This window comes from Anarhichas minor, unplaced genomic scaffold, assembly GCF_050575085.1.
Source record: "Anarhichas minor isolate MPS153535 unplaced genomic scaffold, ASM5057508v1 ptg000073l, whole genome shotgun sequence".
NCBI lineage: Eukaryota > Metazoa > Chordata > Actinopteri > Perciformes > Anarhichadidae > Anarhichas > Anarhichas minor.
The window spans coordinates 11,668,166-11,681,847 of NW_027466519.1; the positions used below are offsets into that span (position 1 = coordinate 11,668,166).

General features: G+C 49.6%; 17 non-coding genes and 1 pseudogene across 17 annotated transcripts; all 18 read right to left on the minus strand.

Moving 5' to 3' along the window:
* Positions 1-161: 161 nt before the first annotated feature.
* On the minus strand, positions 162-325 carry LOC142936676 (U1 spliceosomal RNA). The gene has a single exon (XR_012948822.1). It is a non-coding gene; the product is annotated as a U1 spliceosomal RNA (small nuclear RNA).
* Positions 326-612: 287 nt separating this feature from the next.
* On the minus strand, positions 613-812 carry LOC142936801 (U2 spliceosomal RNA). The gene has a single exon (XR_012948932.1). It is a non-coding gene; the product is annotated as a U2 spliceosomal RNA (small nuclear RNA).
* A 1,846-nt stretch (positions 813-2,658) lies between these two features.
* On the minus strand, positions 2,659-2,775 carry LOC142936844 (U5 spliceosomal RNA). Its single transcript, XR_012948966.1, has one exon. It is a non-coding gene; the product is annotated as a U5 spliceosomal RNA (small nuclear RNA).
* Positions 2,776-2,979: 204 nt separating this feature from the next.
* LOC142936605 (U1 spliceosomal RNA) lies at positions 2,980-3,143 on the minus strand. The gene has a single exon (XR_012948755.1). It is a non-coding gene; the product is annotated as a U1 spliceosomal RNA (small nuclear RNA).
* A 283-nt stretch (positions 3,144-3,426) lies between these two features.
* On the minus strand, positions 3,427-3,617 carry LOC142936745 (U2 spliceosomal RNA). The gene has a single exon (XR_012948886.1). It is a non-coding gene; the product is annotated as a U2 spliceosomal RNA (small nuclear RNA).
* A 170-nt stretch (positions 3,618-3,787) lies between these two features.
* LOC142936606 (U1 spliceosomal RNA) lies at positions 3,788-3,951 on the minus strand. The gene has a single exon (XR_012948756.1). It is a non-coding gene; the product is annotated as a U1 spliceosomal RNA (small nuclear RNA).
* Positions 3,952-4,238: 287 nt separating this feature from the next.
* Positions 4,239-4,429, minus strand: LOC142936732 (U2 spliceosomal RNA). The gene has a single exon (XR_012948874.1). It is a non-coding gene; the product is annotated as a U2 spliceosomal RNA (small nuclear RNA).
* A 170-nt stretch (positions 4,430-4,599) lies between these two features.
* Positions 4,600-4,763, minus strand: LOC142936697 (U1 spliceosomal RNA). The gene has a single exon (XR_012948841.1). It is a non-coding gene; the product is annotated as a U1 spliceosomal RNA (small nuclear RNA).
* Positions 4,764-5,050: 287 nt separating this feature from the next.
* On the minus strand, positions 5,051-5,241 carry LOC142936733 (U2 spliceosomal RNA). The gene has a single exon (XR_012948875.1). It is a non-coding gene; the product is annotated as a U2 spliceosomal RNA (small nuclear RNA).
* Positions 5,242-5,417: 176 nt separating this feature from the next.
* On the minus strand, positions 5,418-5,534 carry LOC142936845 (U5 spliceosomal RNA). Its single transcript, XR_012948967.1, has one exon. It is a non-coding gene; the product is annotated as a U5 spliceosomal RNA (small nuclear RNA).
* Positions 5,535-5,738: 204 nt separating this feature from the next.
* Positions 5,739-5,902, minus strand: LOC142936607 (U1 spliceosomal RNA). The gene has a single exon (XR_012948757.1). It is a non-coding gene; the product is annotated as a U1 spliceosomal RNA (small nuclear RNA).
* Positions 5,903-6,185: 283 nt separating this feature from the next.
* Positions 6,186-6,376, minus strand: LOC142936701 (U2 spliceosomal RNA). Its single transcript, XR_012948845.1, has one exon. It is a non-coding gene; the product is annotated as a U2 spliceosomal RNA (small nuclear RNA).
* Positions 6,377-6,552: 176 nt separating this feature from the next.
* Positions 6,553-6,669, minus strand: LOC142936846 (U5 spliceosomal RNA). Its single transcript, XR_012948968.1, has one exon. It is a non-coding gene; the product is annotated as a U5 spliceosomal RNA (small nuclear RNA).
* Positions 6,670-6,873: 204 nt separating this feature from the next.
* On the minus strand, positions 6,874-7,037 carry LOC142936699 (U1 spliceosomal RNA). Its single transcript, XR_012948843.1, has one exon. It is a non-coding gene; the product is annotated as a U1 spliceosomal RNA (small nuclear RNA).
* A 287-nt stretch (positions 7,038-7,324) lies between these two features.
* LOC142936797 (U2 spliceosomal RNA) lies at positions 7,325-7,513 on the minus strand. Its single transcript, XR_012948929.1, has one exon. It is a non-coding gene; the product is annotated as a U2 spliceosomal RNA (small nuclear RNA).
* A 5,197-nt stretch (positions 7,514-12,710) lies between these two features.
* Positions 12,711-12,827, minus strand: LOC142936847 (U5 spliceosomal RNA). The gene has a single exon (XR_012948969.1). It is a non-coding gene; the product is annotated as a U5 spliceosomal RNA (small nuclear RNA).
* Positions 12,828-13,031: 204 nt separating this feature from the next.
* On the minus strand, positions 13,032-13,195 carry LOC142936608 (U1 spliceosomal RNA). Its single transcript, XR_012948758.1, has one exon. It is a non-coding gene; the product is annotated as a U1 spliceosomal RNA (small nuclear RNA).
* Positions 13,196-13,478: 283 nt separating this feature from the next.
* Positions 13,479-13,681, minus strand: LOC142936795 (U2 spliceosomal RNA; annotated as a pseudogene).
* Between the last annotated feature and the right edge of the window lies 1 nt (position 13,682).

The window sequence follows — 13,682 nt, forward strand, 5'->3', positions numbered from 1 at the left end:
CTGTTTGCTTCCTGAGTCACCCTCCTGACACGTTTCACCCTGTTCCAAATCTGAAGCCACACCCATTCCCACATCTTAAAGAGGGCAATATTCTCCATAGTACTATTTCCTCCCCTCCAATCAAAAGTACAACCACTTGATATTCTTTTCAACAAAACAATCAGGGGAGAGCGCGAACGCAGTCCCCCACTACCAGAAATTATGCAGTCGAGATTCCCACATTTGGGGAATTTGCAGTGGTCAGAACAACCGGAGTGCAATGGCTGGGCCTCGCCCTGGGTGAACCACCTTCTTGATCATGGTATCTCCCCTGCCAGGTAAGTATGAGTTGGAAGAGACAGAGACAGGGGCGGCATTCCCAGATGCAGTACTCCGGATGACGGTTCCCAGATGGCATAATCCCAGAGTGCAGTCCTTTAGCATTAAGCTCAGGCTGGGAGCACAGCGATGTTCCACGAGGGGCGTCAGTAAGGAATAAACAAGGCCTTTGTTTGACACAAGCCCCAGCCTTGAAGACAGACAGCGAATGAGATCCTCGTCATTCATTAAAGTGTGAAGCTAATCAACAGACTGATCCATTTGGATTGGTGTTTGGTTGTCCACAAGGCATTTGAGGAGTGCACCGTTCCCGGCAATGCTGCAATACCGGGTCAATGCGTGGAGTGAACGGAGCAAGCCCCTTCTTCATCTCCCGATGCTAAAAATCTGCTTAATACGTTATCCTCATATAGAGGACATATCAGATATTAAACTGATAAGAACAGATTTTTTTTTATTTTTTTTTTATTTTTTTTTTTTTATCAAAATTCTGTACACAAATCATACAATTTCAAACATACAAACTTCACATGTTTTGCATCATGCAACTTAATTCTATTTCACAGTTACATGTCAGTAACCAGCATTTGTCAATACACACAAAAAAAAAAAAAAAACACAAAATACACTTATGCAAAGTCTTCAGGATTTACCATCCCCACCCAAAAAAACCCATTGTGCATCTTAAATAAAGATTCCTATTGCTGGTTCCCACTACCCTAAAGGTATACATTCTCTTTATCCATCTCGTCAGCCCAGGAAAACGGCCCTGCGTTTGGCGACGTTGTTGGTCTGTTAAGCCCCTCATAAGCGTCCTCCCCTAAGGGGGACGACAGCATGAGGAGGCCTGGGGGAAGATCGAAGCTCAGGCCTAAACCTTCTGTTAGTATGGCAACTGCTTCTCCCAATGACTGCTCACCCATCTCCCCTCCCACCTCTTGACCCGTATCCCCATCCTTCTGCTCCTGGGCCCCTCCTTCCTCCACTTTATCAGCGGCTCTCTTATGCTGACCTGTTCCCCCTCCCCTCCCCCCCTCAATCCCACCCTTGTTGGTCTGTCCCCCCTTTGACTTTTTGCTCCGTACCCCCTCCCCACTCTCTCCAAGCTCTGTCGAGAGTCCTGTTCCAAATGCCTGCGACCCTTTCCGTGCCCCTTGCTTTGATTTGGAGGGATCGGAAGTGAGGACAGGAAAATCGTCCATAATGTCTGTGGATGCCTTGGCCATTCCGTCTGTTCCGGCGGTGCCCTCATCCCGGGACGCTGCCTCCCCTTTACTCCCCAACGCGTCGGCTCCGGAGCCCTCCTGTACCGTCCTCTCCCCGTCATTCTGTGTGGCTCCCCTACTCGGCTCGCCAGCCTCAGTCGGTTTGGCAGCCTCCGCAAAAGTTTTCTTGCGGCCAGGACAACCTCGGTACAGGTGGTCAGTTCCACCGCATCCATGGCACGTCCTTGGCTCTGTGCAGTCCTTGGCCGAATGCCCTTCTTGCCCACAGAAACGGCATCTTGTTTCCCCACAGCCTGCCTCTGAATGTCCTGACTGTCTGCACTTCCTGCAGAAAGCAGGTTGCCGTGGGTAAAATAGATACCCACGATCTCCACCAAGGCTGAAGAAGGCAGGTGGATGTTTCAGGCCTCCTGGACCTTCTGCGTCATGATACAGCAGTACCTGGAACTGGCGCCGCCCAGTCCAAAACCCCAGGGTGTCCTTTATATGCCTTGCAGCCGTCACCACCTCTCCATACTGCCCCAGGAATGCAGCTAGTGCTGAGTCATTAACAAAGGGGTTGTACATATGCACAGTTATTGTTCTGAAATTAGGTCTGTCTAGGTTCAGTACCCCTGCCTCTGCTCGGCATATTTCAGCCACACTCCGGTAGATCTCCTCGGTCCTCAGTGTAACGTCGAACGCCTTCTCCTGCTGGTTCCACTGGATGCAGTGCACCTCCTCCACCTTCAGTTGTAGCTGCCCAATTATGACTTGCCTGCCAAAAAACTCTCTGGACTGCAGATTGTAGTCTTCCGTGGTTGCCTGGAATCGTAGCGTGTGTCTCAGCCCGACCCTTGGGATCGACTGCTCTTTTTGGCCCCTTGCGGCCATTGCTGTCTCGTTGTTAGCTCTCTCTGTGCTGTATTTTTCCGCAACACCACTTGATCTTAGCCAAAAGGCCGAGAAGCGATGAGCCCCAACTGTTTGCTTCCTGAGTCACCCTCCTGACACGTTTCACCCTTGTCATGGTGCAGTTCTTTCCAAGGGACATAGCAGTGGCTGCTGCTTTGGCACACGGTCAAGCACCGTGGTCTCATTAAGGACAGCTTTCTTTCTTTTCACAACTGTACAAGGCTCAGCCAAATGGCAAAGCCTGCTAAAAATAGGTTGAACTCATTGGTATTCCTCTCCACGGAAGTCTTTAGTAAAAGGCGAAAGACTTGTGCGTTATGAAGAGAAACCAAAGTAAGTACAGCAACATTGTCAAGAACAGCCAAAGTCCCTAGTTGCCCAAGTCAAAACGCTCATGGTAAGCCTGAGTTCACGTGCCCTGTTCCAAATCTGAAGCCACACCCATTCCCACATCTTAAAGAGGGCAATATTCTCCATAGTACTATTTCCTCCCCTCCAGTCAAAAGTACAAATCACTTGATATTCTTTTCAACAAAACAATCAGGGGAGAGCGCGAACGCAGTCCCCCACTACCAGAAATTATGCAGTCGAGATTCCCACATTTGGGGAATTCGCAGTGGTCAGAACAACCGGAGTGCAATGGCTGGGCCTCGCCCTGGGTGAACCACCTTCTTGATCATGGTATCTCCCCTGCCAGGTAAGTATGAGTTGGAAGAGACAGAGACAGGGGCGGCATTCCCAGACGCAGTACTCCGGATGACGGTTCCCAGATGGCATAATCCCAGAGTGCAGGGATTTAGCATTAAGCTTAGGCTGGGAGCACAGCGATGTTCCACGAGGGGCGTCAGTAAGGAATAAACAAGGCCTTTGTTTGACACAATCCCCAGCCTTGAAGACAGACAGCGAATGAGATCCTCGTCGTTCATTAAAGTGTGAAGCTAATCAACAGATCCATTTGGATTGGTGTTTGGTTGTCCACAAGGCATTTGAGGAGTGCACCGTTCCCGGCAATGCTGCAATACCAGGTCAATGCGTGGAGTGAACGGGGCAAGCCCCTTTTTCATCTCCCGATGCTAAAAATCTGCTTAATACGTTATCCTCATATAGAGGACATATCAGATATTAAACTGATAAGAACAGATACTACACTTGATCTTAGCCAAAAGGCCGAGAAGCGATGAGCCCCAACTGTTTGCTTCCTGAGTCACCCTCCTGACACGTTTCACCCTGTTCCAAATCTGAAGCCACACCCATTCCCACATCTTAAAGAGGGCAATATTCTCCATAGTACTATTTCCTCCCCTCCAATCAAAAGTACAACCACTTGATATTCTTTTCAACAAAACAATCAGGGGAGAGCGCGAACGCAGTCCCCCACTACCAGAAATTATGCAGTCGAGATTCCCACATTTGGGGAATTCGCAGTGGTCAGAACAACCGGAGTGCAATGGCTGGGCCTCGCCCTGGGTGAACCACCTTCTTGATCATGGTATCTCCCCTGCCAGGTAAGTATGAGTTGGAAGAGACAGAGACAGGGGCGGCATTCCCAGATGCAGTACTCCGGATGACGGTTCCCAGATGGCATAATCCCAGAGTGCAGTCCTTTAGCATTAAGCTCAGGCTGGGAGCACAGCGATGTTCCACGAGGGGCGTCAGTAAGGAATAAACAAGGCCTTTGTTTGACACAAGCCCCAGCCTTGAAGACAGACAGCGAATGAGATCCTCGTCGTTCATTAAAGTGTGAAGCTAATCAACAGACTGATCCATTTGGATTGGTGTTTGGTTGTCCACAAGGCATTTGAGGAGTGCACCGTTCCCGGCAATGCTGCAATACCGGGTCAATGCGTGGAGTGAACGGAGCAAGCCCCTTTTTCATCTCCCGATGCTAAAAATCTGCTTAATACGTTATCCTCATATAGAGGACATATCAGATATTAAACTGATAAGAACAGATACTACACTTGATCTTAGCCAAAAGGCCGAGAAGCGATGAGCCCCAACTGTTTGCTTCCTGAGTCACCCTCCTGACACGTTTCACCCTGTTCCAAATCTGAAGCCACACCCATTCCCACATCTTAAAGAGGGCAATATTCTCCATAGTACTATTTCCTCCCCTCCAATCAAAAGTACAACCACTTGATATTCTTTTCAACAAAACAATCAGGGGAGAGCGCGAACGCAGTCCCCCACTACCAGCAATTATGCAGTCGAGATTCCCACATTTGGGGAATTTGCAGTGGTCAGAACAACCGGAGTGCAATGGCTGGGCCTCGCCCTGGGTGAACCACCTTCTTGATCATGGTATCTCCCCTGCCAGGTAAGTATGAGTTGGAAGAGACAGAGACAGGGGCGGCATTCCCAGATGCAGTACTCCGGATGACGGTTCCCAGATGGCATAATCCCAGAGTGCAGTCCTTTAGCATTAAGCTCAGGCTGGGAGCACAGCGATGTTCCACGAGGGGCGTCAGTAAGGAATAAACAAGGCCTTTGTTTGACACAAGCCCCAGCCTTGAAGACAGACAGCGAATGAGATCCTCGTCGTTCATTAAAGTGTGAAGCTAATCAACAGACTGATCCATTTGGATTGGTGTTTGGTTGTCCACAAGGCATTTGAGGAGTGCACCGTTCCCGGCAATGCTGCAATACCGGGTCAATGCGTGGAGTGAACGGAGCAAGCCCCTTTTTCATCTCCCGATGCTAAAAATCTGCTTAATACGTTATCCTCATATAGAGGACATATCAGATATTAAACTGATAAGAACAGATACTACACTTGATCTTAGCCAAAAGGCCGAGAAGCGATGAGCCCCAACTGTTTGCTTCCTGAGTCACCCTCCTGACACGTTTCACCCTTGTCATGGTGCAGTTCTTTCCAAGGGACATAGCAGTGGCTGCTGCTTTGGCACACATCCAAGCACTCCATGGTCAAGCACCGTGGTCTCATTAAGGACAGCTTTCTTTCTTTTCACAACTGTACAAGGCTCAGCCAAATGGCAAAGCCTGCTAAAAATAGGTTGAACTCATTGGTATTCCTCTCCACGGAAGTCTTTAGTAAAAGGCGAAAGACTTGTGCGTTATGAAGAGAAACCAAAGTAAGTACAGCAACATTGTCAAGAACAGCCAAAGTCCCTAGTTGCCCAAGTCAAAACGCTCATGGTAAGCCTGAGTTCACGTGCCCTGTTCCAAATCTGAAGCCACACCCATTCCCACATCTTAAAGAGGGCAATATTCTCCATAGTACTATTTCCTCCCCTCCAGTCAAAAGTACAAATCACTTGATATTCTTTTCAACAAAACAATCAGGGGAGAGCGCGAACGCAGTCCCCCACTACCAGAAATTATGCAGTCGAGATTCCCACATTTGGGGAATTCGCAGTGGTCAGAACAACCGGAGTGCAATGGCTGGGCCTCGCCCTGGGTGAACCACCTTCTTGATCATGGTATCTCCCCTGCCAGGTAAGTATGAGTTGGAAGAGACAGAGACAGGGGCGGCATTCCCAGACGCAGTACTCCGGATGACGGTTCCCAGATGGCATAATCCCAGAGTGCAGGGATTTAGCATTAAGCTTAGGCTGGGAGCACAGCGATGTTCCACGAGGGGCGTCAGTAAGGAATAAACAAGGCCTTTGTTTGACACAATCCCCAGCCTTGAAGACAGACAGCGAATGAGATCCTCGTCGTTCATTAAAGTGTGAAGCTAATCAACAGATCCATTTGGATTGGTGTTTGGTTGTCCACAAGGCATTTGAGGAGTGCACCGTTCCCGGCAATGCTGCAATACCGGGTCAATGCGTGGAGTGAACGGGGCAAGCCCCTTTTTCCTCTCCCGATGCTAAAAATCTGCTTAATACATTATCCTCATATAGAGGACATATCAGATATTAAACTGATAAGAACAGATACTACACTTGATCTTAGCCAAAAGGCCGAGAAGCGATGAGCCCCAACTGTTTGCTTCCTGAGTCACCCTCCTGACACGTTTCACCCTTGTCATGGTGCAGTTCTTTCCAAGGGACATAGCAGTGGCTGCTGCTTTGGCACACATCCAAGCACTCCATGGTCAAGCACCGTGGTCTCATTAAGGACAGCTTTCTTTCTTTTCACAACTGTACAAGGCTCAGCCAAATGGCAAAGCCTGCTAAAAATAGGTTGAACTCATTGGTATTCCTCTCCACGGAAGTCTTTAGTAAAAGGCGAAAGACTTGTGCGTTATGAAGAGAAACCAAAGTAAGTACAGCAACATTGTCAAGAACAGCCAAAGTCCCTAGTTGCCCAAGTCAAAACGCTCATGGTAAGCCTGAGTTCACGTGCCCTGTTCCAAATCTGAAGCCACACCCATTCCCACATCTTAAAGAGGGCAATATTCTCCATAGTACTATTTCCTCCCCTCCAATCAAAAGTACAAATCACTTGATATTCTTTTCAACAAAACAATCAGGGGAGAGCGCGAACGCAGTCCCCCACTACCAGAAATGATGCAGTCGAGATTCACACATTTGGGGAATTCACAGTGGTCAGAACAACCGGAGTGCAATGGCTGGGCCTCGCCCTGGGTGAACCACCTTCTTGATCATGGTATCTCCCCTGCCAGGTAAGTATGAGTTGGAAGAGACAGAGACAGGGGCGGCATTCCCAGATGCAGTACTCCGGATGACGGTTCCCAGATGGCATAATCCCAGAGTGCAGCCCTTTAGCATTAAGCTCAGGCTGGGAGCACAGCGATGTTCCACGAGGGGCGTCAGTAAGGAATAAACAAGGCCTTTGTTTGACACAAGCCCCAGCCTTGAAGACAGACAGCGAATGAGATCCTCGTCGTTCATTAAAGTGTGAAGCTAATCAACAGACTGATCCATTTGGATTGGTGTTTGGTTGTCCACAAGGCATTTGAGGAGTGCACCATTCCCGGCAATGCTGCAATACCGGGTCAATGCGTGGAGTGAACGGAGCAAGCCCCTTTTTCATCTCCCGATGCTAAAAATCTGCTTAATACGTTATCCTCATATAGAGGACATATCAGATATTAAACTGATAAGAACAGATTTTTTTTTTTTTTTTTTTTATTATCAAAATTCTGTACACAAATCATACAATTTCAAACATACAAACTTCACGTTTTGCATCATGCAACTTAATTATATTTCACAGTTACATGTCAGTAACCAGCATTTGTCAATACACAAAAAAAACACAAAATACACTTATGCAATGTCTTCAGGATTCACCATCCCCACCCAAAACCTCCTTTCCACCTTTCCAAGGCAGCATGCTTCCCCCACTTCCTGATGTCCCGTTCAATCCTCCCCTTTATATCTAATTCCACTCTCTTTAACACCCCCTCCAAGCGACTTTCCCTGTTTTTTCCCACCAGGTCTTGCCTAGCCACCCACAAACTCCTCTTAACCAGGCTTATAATTAGCCACGTAAGGAAATGTTTACTCCCCAAACCTCCCCCTTCTACCACCCTAGTCCATGTCAATTTAAACCCAGGGTCTAACCTCCCCAGCCATGTCGCTGCTCTACTCCACACAATACTAGCAAAGGGACAGTCCCACATGACATGCCTGACAGTTTCTTCCCCCATACAGCCTTCCCTCGGGCACACAGGGGATCTTGCTAAACTATGCCGGTACATTACATCTCGCACTGGCAGACATTTGTGAAGGCATAGCCAATTGAGATCTTTGAGACCATTGTCCAGCCCCCGTGGCTGTATCCCCTTCCAAATACTCTTCGGGATCCCAACCACTGCCGGTGCGATCACTCTCTGTCTGACAACTTTATAAAGGAATTTGTGGTTCAGTCTGACACTGGTTTCTGAGGCCTCGGGATGGGCCCGCAGCCACCTGGCTGCGTACTGGTAATGCCATGGCTGTTGCTCCACCCGGGGCCCTAAATTGTTCCAGACCAACACGCGCCTGGCCTGATAGGAAAAATAGAGCCGCAGGAAGTGTCCTGATGGGTGTACGACTGGAGTTGACATCTCCCTCCACAAAAAAGAAACAAATATGCAGTCTAGCTTCAACGGGAGGTGTGGGACATCTCTTCCCCCTGCTTCAATCCCTGCCAGCATGCGGGCCCTCGCCACATACTCATATCTCCCTCCCCACAAGAAAGTGAACACGAGGCGCATAATAGGTCTCCTCATACTGACTGGCATTGGGTATATGTATGCCAAGTACACAAGAGATGGCATAATATCTACCTTCAGAACCAGTACTTTCCCTATCAAAGTCAGGCCCCTGCTCTTCCAGAGAGCAAACTTCTTCTGGACTGCCATAAAGCGCCTAGTCCAGTTGGCCGTGGCACTATGGGCTGTCTCAAAGCTGACCCCTAGTACCTTCAGCGGTCCCGTGCAGAGCGTCAGCCCCCCTGGTACCTCCGTCCTTTCTTTCCAGCGCCCAAAGAACTTCACAGAAGACTTGGCACAATTAAGTTTAGCACTAGCCACCTTACCAAAGCTCTGGAAAATTTCCAAGGCTCGAAGAAGGCATGTGTCGTGTCCAGCAGCAGTGTGGTGTCATCTGCGTACTGAGACAGTTTAACTCGTAAGCCCCCACTGCCAGGTAGCAGGAAACCTCTCACACCCGGATCAGCCCGAATGGCTGCCGCCAGGGGCTCCATGTAAAGGATGTAAAGCAGTGGTGAAAGCGGACACCCCTGTCTTACCCCTGAGTGCAAACTAAAAATGTCTCCTAGGTGGCCGTTAACTGAAACCATGCTCCCTACACCTGTGTACAATATGCGTAACCATCCCATAAAAGCCTGACTGAAGCCTAACCTCTGCAAAACTCTAAACATAAAACCCCAATGAACCCTGTCAAACGCTTTTGCCTGGTCGAGACCAACCACCATCAGTGGCAGGTGCCGGTCTTCCGCCCACGCGACAGCGTCCCGAATGAGCTGTAGATTCCATCTCACTGAGCGCCCCGCTACCCCACATGTTTGGTCCACATGGACCACATGAGGAAGTGCTATGCCTAGACGATCCGCTAGGACCTTTGCCAGGAGTTTGTAGTCAACACACAGCATGGTCAGTGGTCGCCAGTTCCCTAGGTCGGCACGATCCCCCTTCTTATAAAGAAGTGAGATAACTCCGGTGGCCGCAGAACCTCCCATTGTACCTGTGCGGAGTATTGCGGACAACACCTCCAACACTACCGGCCCAAGTACATCCCAGAACTTGAGATAAAACTCTGCTGGGAGCCCATCGATGCCAGGCACCTTCCGCCTCTTCATTCTCTGGAGGGCCCACTCAATCTCTATTAGGGTGAGCGGGGCCTCCAAAGCCTGTACTATATCCTTCGGCACCCGCTGGGTCAGAAAATCCAGGAATACCTCTCCTCCTCCTACCTCTATGTCTTTCTCCCTAAACCTTGTGCGATAGTAGTCCGTGGCAGCCTGCACCATCTCTACCCCTTCTGACACCACCCTGCCCTGCTTGTCCATTAACCCGGTCACTACCTGTTTTGCCCTATCAGCCCGTACTGAGCTGAAGAAAGCAGCGGAACACGTCTCGAACTCCTCACGGAATGTTTCACGTGATCGCAACAGGTATGCCCTGGCCTTACCCTCATATACGTCCCTAAGCTGTGCTTTAAGGGAGTCACAAGCCTGCTGATTTATAATGCCGCCCCAGTTTCCCCCGGCGTACTCACGTTCGAGAAGGTGCTGAAGGCGAAACACCTCCCTCCTCGCCATACTCGCCTTCCTTTTACAATACTTTAAACAAAAAAATTGTATCCGCTTTTTAGCAACCTCCCACCACTCAATTACTCCGGAACACAATGACCTTAGTCCTTCCAGGCCTTTGAAAAATGAACGGAAATGTTGGTTGAAAACCTCCTCCTCCAGGATGCTGACGTTAAGGTGCCAGTACCCAGTTCCAAACACTGGCACATCTGAGTGCACTTCCAATAGCAGCCCGTCATGATCTGAGAAGAACACAGGGAGCAGTCTGCCTGCCAATAGCCTGAAAGACTTGGAAAGAAAAACATAATCCAAACATTTAACGATGCCCCTAGAGTTGCGCCATGTGGGACCTGTTACCTGTGGCCTGACCTCCCTCGCCCCATCTACCAGGCCATGTTTAGCCATGAGGTTGGAAATAAACCCATCGCTGGTATCTCCCCCCTTGCCCAACTCAACATTAAAATCACCCCCTATCACTACCTGCCTACTGGTGGCCAGGTGTGGCTCCAATTGACCAGCCATCTCTTGCCTTTCTGTTGGAGTTTGTGCTCCATAGACCACAATAACCCTAAGCTTGACTGTCCCCCATGTGATGTCTGCGCCCATTATCCTCCCCTGGACAATAACAAAGGAAGACTCCACCTTGATCTCTTGAAACCCAAATAAAATCCCAACCCCAGTAGAGTGGACCCCCCCTATGCTCCAAACTGAGTCCCCTTTTGTCCACTCCCTCGAAAAAATCCCCACGTCCCCCCCATCCCGTAAATGTACCTCCTGCAAAAAACAAAAGGCAACCTGGTGCGACTCCACAAAATTAAAAACAACCCTTCTTTTAACTGGGTCCCTCATTCCCCTTGCGTTTATAGTGAGAACCTTAAAAAAACCCATTGTGCATCTTAAATAAAGATTCCTATTGCTGGTTCCCACTACCCTAAAGGTATACATTCTCTTTATCCATCTCGTCAGCCCAGGAAAACGGCACTGCGTTTGGCGACGTTGTTGGTCTGTTAAGCCCCTCATAAGCGTCCTCCCCTAAGGGGGACGACAGCATGAGCAGGCCTGGGGGAAGATCGAAGCTCAGGCCTAAACCGTCTGTTAGTATGGCAGCTGCTTCTCCCAATGACTGCTCACCCATCTCCCCTCCCACCTCTTGACCCATATCCCCATCCTTCTGCTCCTGGGCCCCTCCTTCCTCCACTTTATCAGCGGCTCTCTTATGCTGACCTGTTCCCCCTCCCCTCCCCCCCTCAATCCCACCCTTGTTGGTCTGTCCCCCCTTTGACTTTTTGCTCCGTACCCCCTCCCCACTCTCTCCAAGCTCTGTCGAGAGTCCTGTTCCGAATGCCTGCGACCCTTTCCGTGCCCCTTGCTTTGATTTGGAGGGAGCAGGATCGGAAGTGAGGACAGGAAACTCGTCCATAATGTCTGTGGATGCCTTGGCCATTCCGTCTGTTCCGGCGGTGCCCTCATCCCGGGGCGCTGCCTCCCCTTTACTCCCCAACGCGTCAGCTCCGGAGCCCTCCTGTACCGTCCTCTCCCCGTCATTCTGTGTGGCTCCCCTACTCGGCTCGCCAGCCTCAGTCGGTTTGGCAGCCTCCGCAAAAGTTTTCTTGCGGCCAGGACAACCTCGGTACACCGCATCCATGGCACGTCCTTGGCTCTGTGCAGTCCTTGGCGGAATGCCCTGCTTGCCCACAGAAACGGCATCTTGTTTCCCCACAGCCTGCCTCTGAATGTCCTGACTGTCTGCACTTCCTGCAGAAAGCAGGTTGCCGTGGGTAAAATAGATACCCACGATCTCCACCAAGGCTGAAGAAGGCAGGTGGATGTTTCAGGCCTCCTGGACCTTCTGCGTCATGATACAGCAGTACCTGGAACTGGCGCCGTCCAGTCCAAAACCCCAGGGTGTCCTTTATATGCCTTGCAGCCGTCACCACCTCTCCATACTGCCCCAGGAATGCAGCTAGTGCTGAGTCATTAACAAAGGGGTTGTACATATGCACAGTTATTGTTCTGAAATTAGGTCTGTCCAGGTTCAGTACTCTGTAGCCGGCTAGCGGCCTTACCCCTGCCTCTGCTCGGCAAATTTCAGCCACACTCCGGTAGATCTCCTCGGTCCTCAGTGTAACGTCGAACGCCTTCTCCTGCTGGTTCCACTGGATGCAGTGCACCTCCTCCACCTTCAGTTGTAGCTGCCCAATTATGACTTGCCTGCCAAAGAACTCTCTGGACTGCAGTTTGTAGTCTTCCGTGGTTGCCTGGAATCGTAGCGTGTGTCTCAGCCCGACCCTTGGGATCGACTGCTCTTTTTGGCCCCTTGCGGCCATTGCTGTCTCGTTGTTAGCTCTCTCTGTGCTGTATTTTTCCGCAACACCACTTGATCTTAGCCAAAAGGCCGAGAAGCGATGAGCCCCAACTGTTTGCTTCCTGAGTCACCCTCCTGACACGTTTCACCCTTGTCATGGTGCAGTTCTTTCCAAGGGACATAGCAGTGGCTGCTGCTTTGGCACACATCCAAGCACTCCATGGTCAAGCACCGTGGTCTCGTTAAGGACAGCTTTCTTTCTTTTCACAACTGTACAAGGCTCAGCCAAATGGCAAAGCCTGCTAAAAATAGGTTGAACTCATTGGTATTCCTCTCCACGGAAGTCTTTAGTAAAAGGCGAAAGACTTGTGCGTTATGAAGAGAAACCAAAGTAAATACAGCAACATTGTCAAGAACAGCCAAAGTCCCTAGTTGCCCAAGTCAAAACGCTCATGGTAAGCCTGAGTTCACGTGCCCTGTTCCAAATCTGAAGCCACACCCATTCCCACATCTTAAAGAGGGCAATATTCTCCATAGTACTATTTCCTCCCCTCCAATCAAAAGTACAAATCACTTGATATTCTTTTCAACAAAACAATCAGGGGAGAGCGCGAACGCAGTCCCCCACTACCAGAAATTATGCAGTCGAGATTCCCACATTTGGGGAATTCGCAGTGGTCAGAACAACCGGAGTGCAATGGCTGGGCCTCGCCCTGGGTGAACCACCTTCTTGATCATGGTATCTCCCCTGCCAGGTAAGTATGAGTTGGAAGAGACAGAGACAGGGGCGGCATTCCCAGATGCAGTACTCTGGATGACGGTTCCCAGATGGCATAATCCCAGAGTGCAGGGATTTAGCATTAAACTTAGGCTGGGAGCACAGCGATGTTCCACGAGGGGCGTCAGTAAGGAATAAACAAGGCCTTTGTTTGACACAATCCCCAGCCTTGAAGACAGACAGCGAATGAGATCCTCGTCGTTCATTAAAGTGTGAAGCTAATCAACAGATCCATTTGGATTGGTGTTTGGTTGTCCACAAGGCATTTGAGGAGTGCACCGTTCCCGGCAATGCTGCAATACCGGGTCAATGCGTGGAGTGAACGGGGCAAGCCCCTTTTTCATCTCCCGATGCTAAAAATCTGCTTAATACGTTATCCTCATATAGAGGACATATCAGATATTAAACTGATAAGAACAGATTTTTTTTTTTTTTTTTTTTTTTTTTTTTTTTTTATTATCAAAATTCTGTA